This window comes from Acinonyx jubatus, chromosome F2 (genome assembly GCF_027475565.1).
Source record: "Acinonyx jubatus isolate Ajub_Pintada_27869175 chromosome F2, VMU_Ajub_asm_v1.0, whole genome shotgun sequence".
NCBI lineage: Eukaryota > Metazoa > Chordata > Mammalia > Carnivora > Felidae > Acinonyx > Acinonyx jubatus.
Window position 1 is genome coordinate 77,554,171 of NC_069394.1, and position 24,830 is coordinate 77,579,000.

General features: G+C 42.2%; 1 protein-coding gene across 14 annotated transcripts in view; it reads right to left on the reverse strand.

The window, feature by feature from the left end:
- The window catches only part of LOC106974083 (uncharacterized), a 241,939-nt gene that overhangs the window by 110,773 nt on the left and 106,336 nt on the right, over positions 1-24,830 (reverse strand). For 2 of the 14 annotated variants that reach the window (XR_003415139.2, XR_008292695.1), the window contains one exon: positions 1,364-2,047. The exons of the other annotated variants lie outside the window; for them this stretch is intronic. The gene's annotated coding sequence lies outside the window, so the exon portion shown is untranslated. Of the gene's footprint in view, positions 1-1,363; positions 2,048-24,830 lie in introns of those variants that run through there. 14 annotated transcript variants of the gene reach the window in all.

A 24,830-nucleotide genomic window follows, 5' to 3' on the forward strand; every position in this document is an offset into this window, starting at 1 on the left:
GAGCTTTGGATCTTGTTCCAAGTAAGAACAGAAAGCCTCTAGACTGTTTTGAGAAAAAGAGTGAAATTATCTTATTTGGGTCACTCAGGCTCCTGATGAATGTTAGCCTAAAGGAAGGACGGGGCAAAAATATTATTATTATTATTATTATACTGTCAATATTATTGTATTATCACTAAGATTATGGTTATTATTATGTGGAAAACTATGAAAGCTTATGAAAGAAATTCAAGAAGATACAAAGAAACGAAAAAACATACCATGCTCAATGAGATACCACCTTGCACCTGTCAGAATGGCTAAAATGAACAAGTTAGGCAACAACAGATGTTGGTGAGGATGCAGAGAAAGAGGATCTCTCTTGCACTGCTGGTGGGAATACAAACTGGTGCAGCCACTCTGGAAAACAGTATGGAGGTTCCGCAAAAAACTAAAATAGAACTACCCTACGACCCAGCAATTAGACTACTAGGCATTTACCTAAAGGGTACAAAAATGCTGATTCGAAGGGGCACATGCACCCCAATGTTTATAGCAGTGCTATCAACAAGAGCCCAATTATGGAAAGAGCCCAAATGTCCATCGACTGATGAACGGATTAAGAAGATATGGTGTGTGGGGTGCCTGGGTGGCTCAGTTGGTTAAGCGTCCGACTTCAGCTCAGGTCATGATCTCACAGTCTGTGAGTTCGAGCCCCGCGTCAGGCTCTGTGCTGACAGCTCAGAGCCTGGAGGCTGCTTCAGATTCTGTGTCTCCCTCTCTCTCTGCCCCTTCCCCACTCATGCTCTGTCTCTCTCTGTCTCAAAAATAAATAAAAATATTTTAAATTTTTTTTAAAAAAAGAAGATATGGTGTGTGTGTATATGCATATATATATATATATATATATGCATATACACACACACACATACACACACAATGGAATACTACTCAGTGATGAAAAAGAATGAAAATTTGCCATTTGCAATAACGTGGATGGAACTGGAGGGTTTTCTGCTAAGCGAAATAAGTCAGTCAGAGAAAGGCAAATATCATATGATTTCACTCATGTGGTATTTCAGAAACAAAACAAATGAACATAGAGGAAGGGAAGGAGAACTAAGATAAAAACAGAGAGGGAGGCAAACCATAAGAGACTCTTAGCGATAGAGAACAAACTGAGGGTTGCTGGAGGGGAGGTGGGTGGGGGGATGGGTTAAATGGGTGATGGGTATTGAAGGCACTTGTTGGGATGAGCACTGGGTGTTATATGTAAGTGATGAATTACTGGGTTCTACTCCTAAAACCAATACTACAGTTTATGTTAACTAACTTGAATTTAAATAAACAAAATTCTTAAAAAGATCGTTATTATTTTAAAATAAAGAACTACATTTGGCATACAGAAGAATAACTGGACTACAAAAAATAAAAACAAGAAATAAACTATAATATGTGAATTGATAGATGTGTTAACTAACTTTGCCACCATATTGTGGCGATCATTTTGCAATAATACATATACCTGAAACCCATTAGGTTGTACACCTTAAACTCATACGATGTAATATGTCAATTATATTTCAATAAAGCCAGAAAAATAATTAATCAATGAAATGTTTTTTAAATAAGGAAGTAAGAGTAACTGGAATGGGAAGGTCTGAGCCAGCGCATCCCCACTTAAGTGGACAACAGAATTCCCCGGAAGCCTTGCGAAAACAGATTCCTGAGCCACAGCCCAAGGGCTTCTGACTCAGTCCATCTGGAGTGGGGCCGGGAATGTGAACTCCAAGAAGCTCCCAACAGAGTAGCCTCATGTAAAAATGACACTGATCTACAGATTTTCTCACTGCTTTCACTCTCCCTCACGTCCCGCTAAAACGTATATACTTAACACTGACAGAGCGTATCATATATTTTTTTACTTGCATTCTGCCAATGCTTTTATTTAATCTCTGCTTACATGTTCCGTCATTCCTTCCATAAATATCTGACGGTGTACGACATGTAAGCACACGGTAGGCATTGGGGCACAAGTTCTATTTTTTACGATCGATCATAGAATGTCCTAGAAAAGGAAAGCAAGAAAATGTATTTAGCGAAAGGTAATCCTAAGATGGCCGAGATGTGAACGGTATTAAGTAAACGTTTTACTGTAAGCAAGCGATAATTGTTGATGTCACCCGAGGATTCGAGAGCGCTTAGCACTTTAGAAGGAATCCATGATCTCCTTGGATTCTTTCTTACACCATAGTACGCATTAGGTTTGTTTAGCAGATGAGGGAAAAGTGTAGAAAGATAAACGGGTTTTCTCAAGACACAAAGAATGAAAGAAGGAGCCTGGACTGGGACTTGGGTGCTCTGGTTGACAACCACATGCATTTTCCCTTGTAACTCGCTGCTCTTCTAAAAGGACAACAATGAGGATGGAGGTTACATTTCAACATAGAAAGTAAAAGGCCAGCTGGAATCGCTCATCAGTACAATCTTACGATCCTATTTTTTTCCATACAATTCTATTATATTCCTCCTCAAGCACCTTCCTTAAAATGTCCCTTCAACATATACCCCTCATTATGTGGACTCATTGAAATGAAATGAAGGAATACTGGAGGTTATTGGAAACTAAAAAAAGGTGAGGAGCCATCGTACCTGGTTAAGATATCATCAATGTTCAGACACATAGATGGCACGCTTTAGAGAAGAGTTGACTCTTTTCTTAAAATATACACTATGAGCACCAAAATAACCCCATGGTAAAAAGTATTTTTCGTAGCAGGAGATGTTTGTTAAAAGAATACATGAAGAAAATAAATACCCTACCTTATAGAGTGCTTTGTGATTTGTCACTTGTTTTTGTTGTTTTGTTGTTTTTGTTACAATTTTGTTACTTGTTTTTAATTTACCATCACAGTAGAGCTCTAAACAAAGTATGTCTAGTAGCTTTATCATCATTGTTTTGCAAATGAGAAAGTCAAGCCTCAGGAGAGCCACCTGACCGCCCATGGTCACATGGGATCCATCTGTTGTTAGACATGCAGTATGGTCCAGGGGATTGACATAGCTACTTGACATTGATTAAGATGATGCTAAGATGAAAATATTTCCCCCTAAATGTAAATTGTCTTAAATGTATTACTTAAGGTTCTCTGGTTGTATCAGGAACTCTCTGTGTGTGACAAGTAAAAAGGGACTTACTGAAGGGCTCTCAGGCAATCTCCAGAGCAGAAAGGAAACTGCAGAATTCAGCTCTGAGCTGATTAGAACCAAGGGCAGCTCTGGTGACTGGGTGGGGTGGACAATTTGGCATCTGGGGACAGACTGTGGTTTGGATAAGGAGCCTACCAGGTCACCACTGACTGCACCAGAAACACCTTGATTTACAGTCTTAGCAAGACTGAGACATCGTGGGGGAGTTAAATCCCTGTTGTAAATGTGGGTGCTGTGACCTAAGGAGAAACAGACACTGGGCAGGCAAAATGACATCTGTCCACTCTTCTTGGTTCACAGCTCTGGCTTATTTATGGTGATGCCAAATGGAGAGCAGGCCAAACTAATCTGTGCAATTTTCCAATGCACCTTATTCCTAGCAAGTGGAAAAATACGGTTTAAAATGCAGAGTTGGGTAAAATCCCAAGGAAGTTGAAATTTCCAAGCCAACAGGAATAACTCTTTTATTGTTGCAGTTTTTCTCAAGAGAATAGAGCTATCAGAGCTGAATAGAACATTAGAAGCTCTGTGATTAATGGTCTGAATTAGGTTTGATTTTGTATTTAACCAAATTTTGAATGATTGAGGACCTCGGAGTTAAAAATTCTGAGTTGAAAGGACAGAAGCCGGTTGCTTCATCCTGGCAATTATTTTGTTCAAGGAAATCAAGGCAGTGGAATTTAGGTTTCTGGTTTCTCTTTCATGTCAGAAGTTAAATTGAAAATATAGTATTACAAAATGGCAAGATGAGGTTTTTCTCACTGCCTCAGCTGGACCTCATGTTCTGCTCTAGAGCTCATAGGTGATATTGATGGGGCATATCACAAATATTTAGTTGCATCCTTGTCAATTCCTATATTTAATCTCTGCTTACATATTGTATCATACAGTCAATAAGTATTTGAGAGCATACTGTAGCTAGGCTGGGATACAAGGACACAAACATGAGGAGAGACTCACAGACATCACAATGTAGCCAGTGTGGCTGGGGAACAAATGATGGGTCTCCTGACTGCTTTTTTTCTAACAACAGCACCCCAAGGTAAGCACGGTTATGCCCACCGCATAGACAAGTTGTACCTAGAGTCCACGGACCTGAAGGTTATGGTGCCAGAATTCAATCCCTGTGCCCCAAAGCCTGTGCTGTTTTAATAAGACAAAGGCTTCCTCAGAGGGACCAGTTATGCACATGAGTCACACACGCATAAATGCTGAAGGGGTTGTACAGTCCGCGAGGGGACCCCAGAAGACTTCACAGTTCGTTCTACCTGGAGAGATGGTGACAGGTGACTTGAGCCTTGAAGCACGTATGCAACACTGTGCCAAGCAAAAAGGGAAGAAAAGCCATTTCACGTAGAGCAAAAAATTAGCAAAAGGAGCACAGACTTTCTATGGAATGAGGAATAGCCAGGTGATAGGATACATGCTGATGGGGGATCCTGAATATCATGCTGAAAAGATCAGCCAGACCCAGTCACGAAACTCCTACAAGGCATCGAAATTAGTTTTGTTTCTCAAAATACCGATGACTGTGGCTGAATGTGGCCATGTGACAGGAACCATCACCTGATATTGCCATCTTCCCAGTGTGGAAGCGATAGATATACAGGCCTGGGAGATGTATCTGTCTTGGTAGATAGATACACAGACAGATGTGAAGAGAAATGTATGTTAGAGTTAATTGTTTTAGGGGCACCTAGGTGGTTCAGTTGGTTGAGCGTTGGACTCTTGACTTGGGCTCGGGTCATAATCTCACGGTTGTGGGATCGAGCTCCGGGTCAGGCTCCACACTGAGCACGGAGCCTCGTTGAGATTCGCTCTCTCTCCCTCTTTCTGTGTCCCTGTCCCCTGCTCACACACTCTCTCTCTTCTAAAATAAAATTAAAAACAAAAGAATTAATTCTTTTTTTTATTTTTATTAAATTTTTTTAACGTTTATTTATTTTTGAGACAGAGAGAGACAGAGCGTGAACGGGGGAGGGTCAGACAGAGAGGGAGACACAGAATCGGAAACAGGCTCCAGGCTCTGAGCAGTCAGCACAGAGACCAATGCAGGGCTCAAACTCACGGACCGCGAGATCCTGACCTGAGCCAAAGTCGGACCCTTAACCGACTGAGCCACCCAGGCGCCCCAAGAATTAATTCTTTTAATTCAGAATACAAAGTGAATACATTCTCAATACAGTGAAAAGTATCAATCAGCAGATACAAAATTGCACATGTTAAACCACACAGTGTAATCACAACAGGGGTGCCTGGGCGGCTCGGTCGGTTGAACATCCGACTTCAGCTCAGGGCATGATCTCACAGTTTGTGAGTGAAACAGAATGCTAAAGACAGCTTCACTCAGAACCGAGAGCTCCCAGGACTGAGAACAGAGAAAGCAGGAGCCGAGGAAAAAAAAGAGAATGACAAATGTGAAATAGATGCATTTTAGAAACATATATTTAGGCCCCTGCCCGTCAGAAATACTCTCACAAAGTATGTCTCTCACGTTGGAAACTATTGCTTTATTAAATCATTCACATGCTAGCCATCCCACATTCTGAGTCTATTTCTCTCAAAACAAATGAACATTTAAAAAAAAGGGCATATTTGTCAGTGCAGGATGATTTACAAATTTTAGGGGAGGAAGCTGCCGGAAGACGACTGTCACATTGGTCTGACTCGTGTCCTACCCCTGGATTGGCATGACCCAGGGACAGTGCAGCCTGGCACAAACCAAATTTCCCTAAGTGCTCCTTTAATTCCAGAAAGGAGAGCAAGCCTTGTTAAGCCTGGAGACTTCCAAGTTCTGAGATGCTTTTCTATTTGTTTGCTTGAATGTGTAGCACTAGGTGAGGGGCTTAAACTTTTACTAAAATACGGTGATGACTGAGAAAAACACAGATTTTCTTTCACTTTTTTTACTTCTACAGCCCAACATCAAATGCTTTATTAGAGTAGTTTTCTGGTTTTTTTTTTTATTTTTCTGTTCAAGCTAATATGATTAAGTTCATTGAAGATGTCCAAGAGAACCAAGTAAAATTATTTTTTTTAATTTTTTTTAACATTGATTTATTTTTGAGACAGAGAGAGACAGAGCATGAACAGGGGAGCGACAGAGAGAGAGGGAGACACAGAATCCGAAGCAGACTCCAGGCTCCGAGCTGTCTCCACAGACCCCAACGCGGGGCTCGAACTCACGGACCGTGAGATCATGACCTGAGCCGAAGTCAGACGCTTAACCGACTGAGCCACCCAGGCGCCCCCCAAGTAAAATTATTAAAAGAGGGTGTGTTTTATTTTCAAAGCTTTGGTTAAATTTTTATAGAAACAAACATAAGTAAATCACATATAAAAATCAGAGTTGTTTTTCTTCAGGATGTATTCTGTCATATTCATTAAGATACAATGCCGGGGCACCTGGGTGTCCAGGCGATTAAGGGTCCAACTTCGGCTCAGGTCACGGTTTGTGGGTTCCAGCCCCGCACTGGGCTCTGTGCTGACAGCTCAGAGCCTGGAGCCTGCTTCCGATTCTGTGTCTCCCTCTCTCTCTCTGCCTCCCGCACTCACACTCTGTCTCTCTGTGTCTCTCAAAAATAAATAGATGTTAAAAAAAATTTTTTTAAAGATACAATGCAGGAGGTCTTGACAAAATCTGACCCGCAGAAAGAAGCATTTCTATTTGAAACCATTTTGTGGAATATCAGCATGTAGCTTTGTCTTCCTGAAATATATAAAAGTATTCTATTGTAAAGTAAATTATCCCCCTATCATCCCAGGTGGGCTTTTTTAAACAGAAGACAGATAGTGATATACCTGTGTTCAAGTCCTGGAATGGCTTCCTGGCTCCTCAGAGTCATTGCGAAGGTTCTTACAAACGCACCCCTGGCATCCAGGAGCCGGCCCAGCACTCACAGATAACTCACAGCACAAATGAGTGTTCTGCCACTGACCACAAGCCATTTCACACCAACATCAGACAAGGCCGTTCTGCGGCCACGATCCACCGAACCTGGAGCAAGGCCACCCTGTCGCCTCGTCTGAACAGTCAAAACATCAAGTTCAACCCACAAAATGAGCGAACATCCCCCTCTCCTGGCTAGGATAAGTCACTGCGCTCTCTTTATAAATCCACATTAGCCCTGCTTCTCATCACATCAATAAGACAGGTATCCAATCACTGCCTCCTGACAGTATCATTCCTTGGCCATTCTTTGATCCCTCCTCCACAACCACCCAACACAAGTCCAAATCTTATCAGCGTTTCTTTCCAGCACCTTCCTGAGATGCCCCTGGTTCCTCCCGGTGTGCAAACTTCCTCAACCACACTTGTGGTTTTGGTGGGCATTGGATTTTCCCACCATGATGTGTTTTTGCCTTTGGCTATTAAATCCAAAAACAAAAACATGGCCTCCGGTCACTTTTTCATCTAATTTAATGAAATTTTGTGAAGTATTAAGTTGAGAATTGTTGAAGGTATGGCTACAGACTTCACATTTCAAATCTACCCTGTCAGGGCACCTGGGTGGCTCAGTTGGTCAGGCACCTGACTTGGGCTCAGGTCATGATCCCACGGTTCACGGGTTCGAGCTCTGCACCGATTTGCAGAACCAGCTTAGGATTCTCTCTCTCTCCCTCTCTCTCTGACCCTCACCGACTCGTACTTTCTCTCTCTCTCTCAAATAAATGAATAAACTTAAAAAAATAAAAAAATAAAATCTACATGCTGATTTATTAAGAACTGTTTTGCAGGATGAAAGAGATTATTCCTAGCAGGAAGTTGCAGGAACACTGTTTCGTTCGTTTGTTTTTCATATAACATACCAAACTGTGGGCGTTCTTACCAACTAAGCCCAGCTTCCAGAATTACAAGGGCAAAGGGCCTCGGATCCATAGGAGGGAGGGGAGGCCATGTCTTGTAATCACAGACTGACAAACTTCAAAAAGGTCGTCTAGAAAGAATCACAGTGTCTGTCTGGAAAACGTAATATTGACGATTTGCTCTTTTTTATGGAAATTTTAACTTTGTTTTTCCAACAACCAACCCGTAGCACTGACCATCACAGAGATTTTATCTTTACTGACACATCTACAAAGACGCAGACATTTTTATGTCCTGGATGCCTGCTTCGTAAATATTGTACTCTCTGTGGTGTCTCTATGCTATTGCTAGTGTATCTCTCAAGATAATAAGCTGAGGCTCATTATTACGTAGTAAATACATTTTTCAATTTTTTCGTAGTGATAACTTCAAGTTTTGTGTGATTCACTGTCAGATGTGATTAAGTTTTCGTTGTTTGTTTGGTTTTTGCCTTGTAATATTACTAACAAAGAGCTTTTTTTGATTGAAGACTGACCATTCTGTCATTTTTTAATTTTTAGTTTGTGTCTATGTTGGTGCCATTATTATTTTTTTTAATTTGTTTATTTTGAGAGAGAGAGAGAGAGAGTGTGTGTGTGTGTGTGTGTGTGTGTGTGAGCAGGGAAAGGGGCAGAGGGAGAGGGAGAAAGAGAATCCCAAGCAGGCTCTGCACTATCAGCATGGATCCCCTCTTGGATCTCGATCCCATTAACCAAGAGATCATGACCTGAGCCAAAATCAAAAGTCAGACACTTAACTGGCTGAGCCACTCAGACACCCCAGTGCCATTTCTCCAATTCACGGTTTCTTTGCAGGAGTATTCTTAGTCTCTTGTTCGTTTTGTGGACGCGGTTTAGTTAATACCAGAGAATGTAATCTGCAAGTACGTTTAACTAGGCCCAACCAAACTGCAATAACTTTGCAATTTGCTGAAAGCTAACAGAGATAACATGATGCTCTTGACCCCGGGGGTTATGGCTCCCAACTGTTCTCTCAGGAGGCTTTGCAGCTGTGCTTGAAAAGGAACCAGACACAGGGACCTCGTGAGGACACGGTCTTCTTTGGTAATGAATCTCACTGCAGCTTAATTGCTTTACTTATGACATATAAAAATACACGTGGAACGTTCTAGTTTTTCCCTCCTACACTGCAATAGAGCAGAGCACAGCTTCTCATACTACCTTTAGTGAAGGACCAGTGGGCTTTCCCCCCCTTTCTTGGACACATACTTTTGCAAAATATAATAAAAATAAACGACGAGGAAAATAATTTTTTAAAAATGCATTCAAAACACACAAGAAGTTTTTATTATTATGGTATCCATAAACGTAAAGTTACTGTCACGTGGCCATAGCTGTTTCTAAGCGTTCGCTCTCAGTTCCCGCACTGATCTCATCACAGACCAAGAGCCTGTGGGTTGGCACCAGCTCCACACCTTGCTCAGGCAGGGCGGCCCAGAACACCGAGCGGGGAGGTTAGCTCCCTGAGGACAGAAGTGGGGGCAGCATTTGCTACTGTACCCCCAGTACCTGGTAGGATGTCTGGAACTTAGAGGGTCCCCAATACACACTTGTCCAACAAATCAATGAATGCAAACAGGAATGATGTAAACGGAGCACCATTCATTCATTTGCAAACATTTACTGAACATTTTGGTGTGTGTCAGGCATTGCTCTAGATGTGGGAAGTGAAGCATTGGATAAAACAGACGCAGATCCCTGTGGTCACGTTGAAAAGAGGACAGCATTTATTAATATCAACCAAATGTGTCCACCAAATGCTGGAGAACAGGAATATGTATCAGGTGAGTGTCTTTAAAAAGCTCATACCCTTGGGGTGCCTGAGTTGGCCAGTTGGTTCAAAGTCCAACTTTGACTCAGGTCATGATCTTGTGGTTCGTGAGTTTGAGCCCCACGAAGGGTTCTGTGCCGTTGGCTCAGAGCCTGGCGTCTGCTTCGGATTCTGTGTCTCCCTATCTCTCTGCCCCCCACCCCGTTTGCTCTCTGTCTCTGTCTGTCTGTCTTTCTCTCTCTCAAAAATGAATAAACATTAAACGAGTTTTTTAAGTTCATACCCTTTGATTTCATAATTTAATTTGGGGGAACTATTATATATTTGTTATATAAATATATTCTATATAATTATATAATGCATATAATATGTACATATTACAATATACACATATATGTGATATATATCATATATAGTGATATATATATAATATATACAGTGAGATATATAGTGAGAAATATGTATCATATATATGTATACAGTGACAGATAGAGTGAAAAGTTAAAAATGTACCACCTAAAAATCTGGCAGGCTAGAAAGAAATGTTTAAATAAAGATTTTTTTAAAGTGTACTTGGTGAAATATTCTGCTGTTAAATAGTATGTCAACCAGAGTGAAATATTGGTGGATGAAATGATGTAATTGGATCTCAGATTGCGTCACAACACCCCAGGAGAAGCCAGGGAGGAGGGAAAGCGAGGGGAGGCACAGATGTGCCAGCGGCCTCTGCCCAAACGCCGTATCTCTGCCTTTGCATTGTGATGGCAAGTGACAGAATGGCGAATACCTCCGTGGAGCTCATGATGTGCCCAAGCAGTGTGCCAAGTCCTTTAGCTACTTCAGTGAATCCTCACAAAGCCCAAAGTACATACCTACCGAGTGGTGGAGTAATGGAGGACCTACCTACTCAGGCTGTCAGGCACGTCCCCTGAACCACCACTCTGCAAATACAACTACAAAACCCACACCAGCGGCTTTTCCAGAATTGGCGTGGCCTCACCCCAAAAGTGAATGAGAGTCTAACTTCTGGCAAAAGACAGAACAAAAGGAGGTCTTGAAATGACATTCTCATCTGCTTTTACCCTCCCGTCAACTGTTCCTTTCAAACCAGTCAACGTCTGCCCTCAGCTCAGAACACTTGTATCCCTTCCATCCTTGTCGAACATCTCTGCTAGAAAAACTCTTCTCTCAAGTCCTTGTTTTAGGGATGGGACTTAGTCCAGTGTTGGTCACAATAAAAGTCTTCTCTCCTCTTTTACATTTAGCTTCCAGAATCACACATCCTCTTCCTCCGTACTAGATGCATATAACTGAGAGAATGGCTTTTAACAGAAGTATCTTATCTACAAAGATGTAGAGGTCTGTCTTCATCACGTCTTTGTCATGATCAAGGACCCAGGTGGTTTGGTGTGGCTAACACCCGAAGCTCCCAGGAAGGAGTGCTGGCAAGAGGTGAGCACCCTGTGTACATTTCGTGCTAAAGAGTTGAGATGTTCCCATAGGCAATGGAGGAGCCACTAAAACAAGACAGTAACCTTATCTGATTCGCACCCCAGAGTGATGAAATGTTTGTGCAACAAGGCGGCAGGGAAGGCAAGGAGGACACAGAGGATGTCCTTACAATAGTCTGTAAGAGTTCCCAGGGCTTGGATTAGGCCACTGCTTCCTACATTTGAATGATTAGCTCCCATCTTTACAGTTTTCGTATAGAGAGTAAAGATGACCTTTAATTAAACTCTTTTTTAGTAACTCATTTTTAATTTTTTTTTAAAGTTTATTTATTTTTGACAGAGACAGAGTATGACCATGAGCTGGGCAGGTGCAAAGAGAGAGAGAGGGAGACACAGAATCCGAATCAGGCTCAGGGCTCCGAGCTGTCAGCACAGAGCCCGACGTGGGGCTCGAACTCACGAACTGTGAGATCATGACCTGGGCCGAAGCCGGATGCTCAACCGACTGAGCCACCCAGGTGCCCCTAGTAATTCATTTCTAAAATAAACTTTATATTATTACTATCACCATAAATTGCATGACAGAATTATTTGTCATAAATAGAATAGAGGTAGGAAGATACATTCAAGAAAACAAAATCACAGTCTTAAATCCTAGCTAGGCCTGCTTGCCACGTAGGGGTCCATCTTGGTTGATAAGGATGATTTTAGGGATACACTAGCTCCAGGCCGAGATCTTTCCTTCATATAATTGGAAAGAGTGAAAGGGAATAACCTTTTCTACATGAGTCAACATCATGTAAAACCACATCCAAGAAGTACCTCAAATGACCTCACCCCTTTCCTGTACATCTCACTTCAAAGGAATCCCTGAACAAGATCATGGCCTTGGCAGTGAGGAAGCGAACCCAAGGTCCACTTAGGAGGCCCAAATCATAAAACCAGGGGTCAGATGAGAAAGGCCGCTAATTTCTCATGTCAAGGTCCCTTCCCTTTTTCAGATGTTAGAGTCAACCCAGTTAAAGAAAACTTTTCAGGAAAACAAAATAAAAATTGGAAGATATGAAAGATATATATGTCATAATATACACATATTACATAATATATATAATACTTTTCTGTACCTTATCCACCGAAATCACTCCACAGAAATGGTAAGGAAACGGATATTTAAAAGAATTTTTTTAATGTTTATTTATCTTTGAGAGAGATAGAGTTGAGCAGGGGAGGGGCAGAGAGAGAGGGAGACAAAATCTGAAGCAGGATCCAGGCCCTGAGCTGTCAGCACGGAGCCCAACGGTGGGTCTCAAACCCATGAAGCGCGATATCGTGACTTGAGCCAAAGTCAGACGCTCAACCGACTGAGCCACCCAGGTGCCCCAGGAAACAGATATTTTAAACAAATACATTGTAATGGTTAAGGATCTAAAAGAAGGGATGACAGAAAAAGGGTTATGTCATATCTGCCCATTATTATAAAAAATAAGTTACATCTCTAGCTATTGTATGTCTGTATCTCTTTCCTTCTGTCAGCGTATTAAAAGGACAAAAACAATTGTAAAAGGTTCACCGTAATAATTTCAAGGATTTATAACCTTAACATTCTGATTGTTGTAAGAAACTACATTTTAAGCACACTGGTTATAGGAAATTTTGTTTGTTTAAACTTATAAACAAACTTTTTCACAGGAGCTTGATTTTAATTAACTTCCTTGTCATAACGAACTATAAAGGCCTCAAAGATTTTAAGTAGGCTATTAATTATATGTGGAACAGAGCATTTTCTTGAGAGTCAGAAACATCTAAAAGTATTCATTCTGCCTCGTAAAGTTACTACTCAAGTAAAATACGTAAATGCTTTAACAAGTTAACTTTAATATACAGTGGGAAAAAAATCTAATCTTTCACAAACTAAAAGAACAAAACGTAAAGTGCATGAGCTCGATAATCCAAACCTAAATTCTTCATTCAACCTGCTCTTCCTTCCTATCAAGTGTTACAATGCTTTGTGGGCAGCTCAGGATTTCAGCCGGTTGTGTAGGAAATGACAGGAGAAAAGTGGGTCCTGACCAGGCCTGGGAGCCCTGTATGGATGGAGTTTGAAAGGGAGGTGGCCAAGCCACACAGAAGGGACACGCAGGTGATGCTGCCCGTGGCAGGAAATCGTTACTTCCCATGCAGCACAGGAGGCAGGGCCTGAGGCTGCCGGATTGCAGCTCCTCTAAGGGCCCTGCCTCCAAATATAGTCTCATTCTGAGTACAGGGGCCTAGGACTCCAACGGGAATGGGAGGGAACACGGGTCAGCCTAGAACACCCAGAGCACTTTTATCCTCAGCATATGCCACACTGTCGGTTTTCACACGTACTCAAGACGGAACTCCGTCAGGCAGGCTTCTGTCTCCTGTTCTAGTTCCTCTAGTTCCTTGCAAGGAAAGAGCACCACGTGCAAATGATAGCTCTCGACCCAGCATCGAATAAGACACTGACATTTGGGTGCCTTTCGGGCGGTCTCCTTGAACTTCAATGGGATTCCTAGATCTGAAAAGCCCCGAATGAAATAATAAAACCCAATTCCTGAAACTGCCCGGCCCAAGACAGGACCCTGATGCCACTGCCACACAGGTTGTGTTCCAGGGAGGGATTCACGCAGACTGTTCTGCAAACGCCCCCATCCCGCACCCCCAGGGGTGCCAGGCTGCCCCACCTGCCTGCCGCCCCCCACCCCGAGCTGGCCCCTTCCCTACACTGATTCTAACCAGTCTGTGGCCCCCCGTCCTCAACTGCCCTCCCACATAGAACAGCATTTGCTGTGAACAGGGGTGAAGGGAAGGAAGACAAAGAAAGGAAACGCCGTCTCTGACAAGGTGGGCTTAGGGAACCCTGGGGTGCGCTGTTCAAGCTGACCCTCCCCCCCCATCGCCAAGGCTGAGCAGTAAGGCCGCCTCAGGAGACAGGAGTGGAAGGGACACCGGCCTTGGCATCATCAGACCTGAGTTCAAAACGCGCGCGGCCACCTCCCGGCTGTACCGTGCAGGTGTAGTAGCACACATTTATAACCACAGGTTTATCATCAAGAGCTGTGCTCTTCGATCCAGTGGCCATGAACCACATGGGTGGTTACTGAGCACTTGAAACGTGGTTGGTCCACAGGGAAAGAAGCTCTAACTGTAAATACAGCCCGGATTTCACAGTCGGTACAAAAAAGAAGAATGTGAACTAGCACGTGAATAATCGTATGAAGACTGCCATCGAAATTATAATATTTCTGAGATGCCAGTTCAAATATATGATTAAAATAAATTTCACCTATGTCTGTAGCTTTTTAAAAATGGGACGAGTAGACCATTTTAAATCACCTATCTGACTTGTGTTCGGTTTGTACTGGAGAGCACTGATCTATAACATGACTTTGATGGCCATCTGTCCTGGTCTGACCAGAAGAGTCTTAAATCATGCCTAGTGTCCTTATGGAATGATCCAGTTTGGCACTTTTCCTGGATTTTTTTTTTTTAAACAAAGTAGTACTAATAATAGTTGCATGAAAATAAGCTGGAATGAGTTTGCAGATCGGCACGCTACATACCTATATGCCTATATCACCTATTTCTTTTCCTGACCCTTTCCAGAAGCAATTTTACTAACACCTCCCTTTCAAGGACACATGCAGGCACTTACAGATTAAACAAAATGCACTCAGAAACAGGCATATTTGCAAATACTTGCGCATTTTGACAGCTGCGGCTTCTCCTTATGTCGGTCTCTTTATATTGGAATGACACCACAGCTGGTGTGGGCACACTGTGAATTATGTCTGCATCATAACTAAAGTCAAGGGCTTCTCTGCTCCCCAGCTTTCTTAACTTCGTAAGACCAACATTGTCTCCATGCCTCTGCGCTCACCCAGAATGTTTTGTAGTATCATCCCCAACTGGTATCTTCCACATGGCAGAATTTACTCTGCCATTGCTAAGTGCTTCAACATCCATAGAGCATTGCTAAGTGCTTCAACATCCATAAAAAAACGTTGAAAAAAAAATTGAAAAAAAAAACAAAACTATTACGGTCCATAGAGAGAAGTCAACGGAAAGTACCAATAATTCCAACTTTATTAACTCCAAATGGAACTTTTTTTTTTTAATTTTTTTTCAACGTTTTTTATTTATTTTTGGGACAGAGAGAGACAGAGCATGAACGGGGGAGGGGCAGAGAGAGAGGGAGACACAGAATCGGAAGCAGGCTCCAGGCTCTGAGCCGTCAGCCCAGAGCCCGACGCGGGGCTCGAACTCACGGTGAAGTCGGACGCTTAACCGACTGCGCCACCCAGGCGCCCCAGCCAAATGGAACTTTGAAAAAGACCGAAGGCAATTTTATTTTTAACAGCTTTAAATAATAACTATATTGAAAAACGTATTTTCAGAAAAATACCAGCTCCATGGTATTTTAAAAAAAGATAGGTCTTAAAAGTTGATTAAAGTACTTGAATATAAAGTATTACAGTATTTGAATATTTAAATCTATAGCAAGAAAAAGGACTCTGTTTGCCACTTGAATGATCGGATAATCAATATAAAGTTGTTTAAAACTTTTTCTTCAGTATACACAAATATATGCTATTTTTCTTTTTCAGAAGGAGATTTTTGAATGCAATTATTTTGCAGATCTGCCCCTATAATAAACCAATGTGTTGGTTAATAAATTGATAGTTTAAACTTTTTTTTTAAATTTAGGGACTCCTTTTTATTCTCAAAAGTGTCCCAAGGTAGGTGGGTGGTCTACCATTTGGTCAAGAGACAAGCCCAGAAACAACCCTAACCCCGCCCTCCGGTGCTGTAGCCGAGGTCTGTGGGCTTCTGTGTGAAATGGTGTGCGCATGTATCCTTCCAGACGCATCCGTCCTACCTGTGACTATGATACTTCCACGATACCCCCGTTTCCCTCCTTTCCTTTTGCCTCATCTTCAAAAGCACTGACAATCAATGGTGTTACTATTACACTTTACTAGTATGTTAAAAATACCCTTTAGCTAAGAACTGAATCATTAGCATATGAAATTTCTCGCCCAATTTGCCTGTTCTGAATAGCTCTCTTTTCGGAGACTTTATGGTATAGTATGAGACCAAAGAAAGTGTCTTTTTCTTCAAAGTGACTACATGATCTCAATTTAGAATTTTTATTACCTAACAACTGTACCTTTCAAGTCAAGAGAATACTAATTAAATCAAGGCCCTAGTGGTATAATCTTTAATCATAACCTAACCAATATATGTTTTAGCGTGAAACAAAATACAAAGATTAATTTATTATGCTGCAATTATGTTAATTATGCTAATTTACTACCTTAATTATTAAGACACCACCATACCTAAGATGCCTTAAAAGTGAGTATGTAAATGAAAAAGATGATGACATTCCCTTCAGAAGGTTGAAATCAATTGTCTTTTATCCTTTGGGGTTAGATTTACATTTTCTAACACGTGGTCTTCCCAATTTTTTTATTTCGACACTATTATTCAAGATAGAAGATAAAGGCTAATGAATGAGTCAGAAATCTACCCTGCCTGAAACTCTACAGGACACAGGCTGAATTTAGAGAAAAGAAAGGATCAGGTCCTGCCTGAAACGCTAAAGGCCACGGGTGAATTCAGAGAAAAGGAAGGATCAGGTTCCGCTCTTTCCTTCAGTCGTACTTCTGAGCCTGTGCCTGGAAGCCTGTGCTTAGGGACACAGCGGCCTTCAAGGACAGCGGCGTCGCGGCCCCTACCGGGCTCCTCCCGACCCAGCAGGCACAGAGCGCCCCTGGCAGCTCTATACCGGAGGCAGCCGTGTCTGGAAAAGCCCAGAATTTCTGGACCTTTCTGCACTTGTATTCTCTCACGAACTGCACTCACTGCAAGCTTGTGAAGACGAGACTCACTGCTGAGGTTAAAACAGAAGTCCCAGTTAAAAACGCAAAGCAACCTGTGATCTGGAAAACCGACGGTTCGAACCTTCGAGAAAAACTGTCACGGCCCCGTGAGCCATTGCTTTCGTGCCCCCCCCCCCCCCTCCGTTTACAACTAGTCAGACATCCACGGGGACTGGAGCGGTCCGTCCATCCGCGCAGGGGGCGGGGGGGCGGGGGGGGAGGCTGGACCTCGGGGAGGCTGCAGAGACAGAGGAATCGGGCGGCAATGGGGGGGAGGGCGGCGGCCGTGGCGCTGGGGTGGCAGCAGAGACAGTGGCACCGGCAGCGGTAGGCAGCAGCGAAGAAGGTGGAGGACAGTGAGACTGGCGGGAGGCGTCTGCAGCTGGAGGGGCTGGCTGGTCTTCCTTAGAGCCCAACTTGCTGAGAGGCCTCCTTGGCTGCGGACTGGGGGAGGGGAGGGGAGGGGAGGGGCGGGGTGGGAGAAAGGCAGACAAAGAGCTCTAGAGGAGCACACTTCCGGCCGTCTGCCCTGGAGTTCGGCCAAGAGGCCCCGCTAGGTGCCCTGGGATTCCCCTGCCTGTGGATTCCCCCCAAACCTGAGCAACCGGAGGGCACGCCCAACCCCAAGGGCTAGCACGCACCTCCCCCGACTCTGCCACTATCTGCCACTAGCCCCCCCCCCTTTTTTTTTTTTTTTTTTTTTTTTTTTTTTTTTTTTAGTGTAGGCTCCACGCGGGGGCTTGAGCTCATGACAGGCCCAATCCAGGGGCAAGACCTGAGCTGAGAGCCCACTCTTACCCGACTGAGCCACCCACCCAAGCACCTTTCTCTGTTTAGGCCGGCTCCCAACTGCAAAGGCCACACAGCTCAAGGAAGAGAAACTAAAACCTTGTGCTCAAGCGCCACCTACTGGAAAACAAAAGAAAGGCTTCTAATTGCCAACGTATTGAACTGTGAATCCAAATGAATAAAATCTTACCCAAGTGTGAACAGTGTTCAGTATTTCAAGGGCAGCGACAGAAGCCCGTTTCATCGAATGCCAGTAAAAAAAATCACAGTAATACGGTATCACAAACAGAAAATGACAGATCTTCAGCAACCAAATAGAGACATGGAGTATTGTGAAGTCACTCATTTTTGACAGCTGTAATGAAGAAATTCAACAAGCTCTGTAAAAAAACTCAGGCAATTCAGTGAACTCAAGAATAAAATTAATGAATGGGAGTGCTTTACCAAGGAGACTGAAATTCTAAAAAAGAACCAAACAAATTCTGGAGCTGAAGAACTCAATAAAGGAGATAAGGAATGCATTGGAAAGCATTGGAAATAGAGCAGATAAGATGGAAGAGAGAATAAGCAATCTGGAAGACAGGAATCTAGAAATGATTCCAGTGTAAGAGACAGAAGATCTTTTAAAAGTGAAGAAATCCTCTGAGAATTACTAGACTCTGTTAGGAGAGTGAACATAAGAATAATGGGCATACATACATGAAGACGGAGAGGGGAAGAAGGCAGAGAGGTTATTTAAGGACACTTCCCAAACCTGAGGAAGGAACTGCATATCCAAGTCCGTGAAGCTAATAGAATACCGTATTATCTCAATGCAAAACTACCTTCTCCGAGATACGTTACAGTGAAGCTGTCAAAAGTCAATGATAAAGAATTTTAAAGGCAACCAAGGAAAGAAAGTAACTGACAAAAACGAAAACAAAACAAACAAAAAACAACGCTCCCATTAGGCTATCAGCAGATCTTTGGCAGAAACTCTACAGGCCTGGAGAGAGGAGAATGACATATTTAAAGTATTGAAAGATAAAAAACTGTCAGTCAAGAATAATCTAATTTAAAACTTGGGGTGGGGCACCTGGGTAGCTCAGTGGGTTAAGCATCCAACTCTTGATTTTGGCTCGGGTCCTCATCTCATGGTTCGGGAGTTCAAGCCCCACGTTGGCCTCTGTGCTGGCAGTGAGGAGCCTGCTTGGGATTCTCTTTCTCTCTCTGCTCCTTCCCCACTTGTGCTCTCTCTCTCTCAAAATAAATAAATAAACTTAAAAAAAATTTAAAGAATACTCCATCCAGTTGAGTTATCCTTCACATATGATGCACAAAGTCTTTCCCAGGCAAAGCCAAGGGAGTTCACCACCACTGGATCTGCCTTACAAGAAATGTTGGAAGGAGCTGTTCAAATTTTAATGAAAAGACAAGAGTACACAAAACTTTGATTAAGGTGATATATAGGCAGTCAGAATTTTAAAACAGTAACTCTATTTTGGAATTGGGTGTCATTTATAGCATAAAGTTTAAAAGAAAGAAATATTAAAACTATCGCCTCTACAACTTGGTAACAAAATCACATTAATTTAACATTAACAATATAAGAGGAATAAAAGGATGGAGGCTTTATAAGTGAATGAAAATAAGTTGCTGTCAGCATAAAATGACTATTTTATTTATAAGATGGTTTATGCCAACCTCATGGTAACCACAAAACAAAAATCTGGAGCAGAGACATGAAACATAAAAAAGAGGGATACTGAGAAAATCACCATGGAAAACCACCAACTCACAAAGGTAGAAACAGAAGAAAAAAGAAACAATGGAGATAACAAAAGAATTGGAAAGCAGTAGTAAGTCCTTACATATCAATAATCACCCTAAATGTAAATGGATTGAACTCACCAGCAAAAAGGCACTGCGTAACTGAATGGATAAAAAAGCATGATCCAACCATATGCTGCCTAGGGAGAGTCATTTCAGCTCTAAAGACACACATACGCTCAAAGTGAAGGCGTGGAAAACGATATTCCACGCAAGCAGAAAACAAAAGAAGGCAGGCATAGCCATGCTCCTATCAGGCAAAACAGGCTTCAAGCCAGAAAACATAAGAGACAAAGAGAGTCATTACATAATGATAAAGGGATCAATAGATCAAGAAGTTACAACAATTATAAATACATTCCCGGCACCTGAGCATTTAAATATAGTAAGCAAATGCTAACAGATCTTAAGGGAGAAATAGACAACAATACAATAATAGTAGAAGACTTCAATACCACACTATCAGCAATAGATAGATCATCCAGACAGAAAGTCAACAAGGAAATATTGGACGTGAACCATGCTTTAGAACACATGGACCGAACAGACACATACAGGACATTTCATCCAATAGCAGCAGAACACACATTCTCCTTACATGCATGAACTTTCCCCAGAATAGATAATATGCTAGAACAGAAAACAAATCTCAGCAAATTTAAGAAGATTGAAATCCAATATATAAATGTATCACAGTGACACATTGTACACCTTAAATTTACATGTTTATTTAAAAATGAAAAAAAAAACTGTCTTACCTGGTTTGATACTAATATAAAAAATAACATCTTTTTTTTGCTAATTTATTTAAGTACCATAAATTATGCCAAAGGTGGTGTTGAGAGTGAGTTCAATCAATGAACTGATATGAACTGGTATAAATATATTATGCATTATTATTCATTATCGCATAATATTTTATGACATACAGAGGAAGACTCTATCTTAGATTTGCATCCTGGCTATGCTGCTTACAAATTGCATGATCTGAGGCAATCGGTTTCATCTTTCTGGAATCCTGTATCTATAAATGGTTATGGATTGTGCTTGGTTACATATAAAGGAAAACCCAAAGTGACTAACACGATAGGCATGTATTTCGATCACACGTAAACTCTAGTCATTTGGGACCCTAAAACTTTCTATCTTTCTGCTCTTTCATTCTCAAATTCTGAGCCCAGGGGCTTTTATTTTTAAGATTATTTCATAAACCAGTACAGTGCCTGGAGCTCCAGCCATCACTTTCATAGCCCAGGAGGCAGGAAGAATGAAAAGGAGAGGGTCAGAAGCCCAAAGAAATTAGGTTCCTTTAACATACTCCCCAGAATTCCCACACAACACTTCCAATTACATCTCCGTAAACAAAATGTAGCCTCACGGTTTCATCTAGTTGTAAGAAAGGGTAGGAATTTAAGCCTTTAGCTAGGTACACTGACAGTTCCAAATATAGTAAGAATTCCACTCCTTAGGAAGAAGACGGGCATGGATATTGGGAAACAACCACCTCTGGCAGTGTATTTATATGTAAAATGGAGTAAATATGCCTAACCAAATGGTGTGGAATCCAGTTCAGGTCTCCGCTAAGAATCACGGAGGCCTGAGAACCGGGAGCACCGAGGGCAGAAGACTGAAGTTAACAGCAGTCAGGCAGAGACTTCATTCAACCTTTCTCCACCTTTTTACTCTCTTCAAGGCCCTCAGGGTGTTGAAGGATGCCCATCCACGTGGGGGAAAACCATCTGCCTTACTGACTTCACTGATTCAAATGCTAATCTCTTCTAGAAACACCCTCACAGAAACACCCCCAAAGTAATGTTGGAGCAGATACCTGGGCATCCTGCGGCCCAGTTAAATTGATGCACAAAATTAACCATCATTCCCTGTTAAAGCAGCCCACCCTCCCAAACATGAATCAAGTAAAGTCTTCCTTCACTTAAAGACACATAATAAGCTCACCTGGGGCAGTTTCCATGTGAAGGGAGGCCTATTTTCCTTAAGATCAACTCAGCCAGCCCTCGTGGCCACAAGACTCAAACCCGGTGACATATGTCGGCATCTTCGGGAGAAGAACAAAACCTGACTGGAGGAAATCGTTCCTGCACCAAAGGAATTGCAAGATTTTTACGATCCATGTTATCATAAGGCTAAGGGATCTGTATGAGGATGCATTTTCATGATGTCACGTCAAGGAGAATATATTTAAAAACCATAAGGAGCCAAATCTATCGAAATGGGTGCACCTGCCAGAGAGTCTGAATTTAATGTATTACCTCATGCTGTTGCAGATAGCTCTGACAGGTTATTTGGGTTCCTTGTTGTTGTTGTTGCTGTTGTTTTGAGTATAGTTGACACACGATGTTACATTAGTTTCAGGCATACAACATAGTGATTCCACAACTGTAGGTGTTATGCTATGCTCACCACAAGTACAGATACATACAGTCTCAGTGTATTTGGTTGGTTGGGTTGGTTGAACCTTGGACTTAACGGTAGCTTAGAGAAACAAATATATTAAAGTGAATATATCACCCCATGGCCTGTATGCCCACCCGCCCATCCACTGCATTCCCTTGGAGGAACCAGAAGACCCTGCATCCATTAAGACATTGAGAGACGCATTAGGGAGTGGGGCACCCGCATCTTTGCAAAGCTCAGTGGTGACACTGCTGTCTGTACACCGTATACCAAGGAAGGAAATGCCATCATTGAGATGGATTCCCTGATTTGAAGGGTGGAGGCGGCAGAGTCCTAGAATGGTGGAGTTCAACTGGCAGTCCATGACTCCCAGAGGCAAAGAGGGTCCACTGACCATAATGGGATAGGGAAGAAGTAGTCACCAAGATGTGTTGACCCACTGGCATCTTTGGCAGTGGCTAATTGACCATGATGTCCCTACAATGAAAGAGGAAAATGGCCTATTGAAATGTTACTTGATTTCTATACCAGGAAGATCTCCAGTTTTGTGGCCAGAGTCTGGACTTAAGACCTCAAAATGGAGGGTCATGAACTTTTATCTCGGTTCCATACCTAAGCCATTCACAAACCCAGAGTGCCTTGACTAAAGTGTAGGCAGACAGGGAGAGTCCCTTGAGAAGGGACCCTGCAGCACCAATACAAGTGTATAAAGGATTCCTTTCTTACACTTCCCCAAAGGTATGTGTGGCCATTTAATGAAGTCACTACACCCTGGAAAAAAAAGGAAATACCTAGACCTTTGGGGATTATTAGGCTTTGGCTCTGAATTGATACTATTTCCTCAGCACCCAAATTATAGAATTATAGAATTCCAGAATTCCAAAGAAAGGAGGGGCCTATAGTGGTGAGATATGAATGAAGTTTGGGCCCAAGTTTGAATCATGGCAGACCATGGATTCATTAATGGAACTTATGGGTATTTTCCCATTTTGCTGAACGTGTAATTAGAATAGATATTCTGACTTTGGAAACAAGATCCATTATGATAGAAAAGACAAAGTCGAAGCCCCTAAAACTTCCTCTCCCGACTGGTATACAAACCAATGACAATACACTTGCAGGGTATTTGCAGAAATTGTGCCACCATCAAAGACTTGAAAGATGTAGGGTATATGCGTATATCTAATTTGCCTCTTCTTCCTATGCAGCAGATGAAAGGGTGTTCCAGAATGACTTTGGATTGTCATAAACATAATCACATGATGCTGTAATGTAGCTGCTCTTCCTCATTGCTATCTTTATTAAAGCAAAGAACACAGCCCTGGATATGAAGTATTGATTTGCCAAAGGCTCCTTTCTCTCTACTAGTTAATAAGGACCACCAGAAGTGGTTTGCATTTTTCCCAGTAGGACCAAGAGAACAGCTTTGCAGTCATACCTCTGGGGCTCATCAACTCTTTTGCTGTCTCCCATAACATGGTTCACAGAGATTGTGATCATCTTGATATTCCACAAAATACCACACTGGGCCACTACATTGATGATATTGTGATAATTTACCAAATGAACAGACATAAAAGTTACTCTGGATACCTTATTAAGATACATGTGAACCAGGATATAGCAGGCAAACTCCATGAAAATTTAGGACTCTAACATTTCAGTGATGTTTCTGGCACACAGTGATCTAGAACATAAAAGAAGAATGACATGTAATGGCATCTTGCGATGGCTGCCACTGATTTCAGAGGTATAATGCCTGGTGGGCCTGGTGGGCCTTTTGGATTCTGCATTTTGGTGGGTTGTTTGTAGTAGCATTTGAGTATGTTGCTCTGACCCACTTATCAAGTGAACCAGATGCCTGTCCATCTTAAGTGGGGGAACAGAGCACAGGAAGGTTCTACAGCAAGTTCAGTCTATGGTGCAAGATGCTCTCCTACTTGGGCCTATGACCAAGAGGTAGAATGACACTTGTAGCATTTGTGGATGTTCAGAGCCTTTGGAAAACACAGATAGGGAAAGCATAGCTCAGATCTCTAATGTTTCACAGTAAGTTCAAATCTTCTGCAGATAACTATTTTCTTTTGTAGAAATAGCTTCTGGCTTACTCCTAGGCCTTAATGAAAGCTGAATGTCTAATGATGATGCTTCATCAAGTCACCATAAGGACAGACACCTGTCTGACCCAATAAGCCATGAGACTGGACATAAATAGCTACAATTTATTATCAGGTAGAAAAGGATTTAAGATCTTGCTTGAGCAAGTCATAAAGGTACAAGTTATAGGACCAGATAGATAAGACAACCTTCATCAACTCCTGTATCACCTCTTTCCCTTCAAACCATACCTATAAACTCAGGGGGGGTGTTACTGATGACGTGTTGAATGAGAAAGAAAAAAAACTCAGGCCTGGTTTGCAGATACTTGTCCTGAATATGCTGGCCCCAAGTGAAAGTGAATGTTGACATTGACACAATTATGGACCCACTCAGGAGTGGCCCCGCATAAGACTAGTAAAAAGAAGTCTTTTCAGTGGAAAATGGCCTTGTGTCTGTGGCATTAACTAATATCATAGATACCATCACCTAGATAGGTGGAACTAATATAAGAATGGAGACTTTGAAAACTCAGTT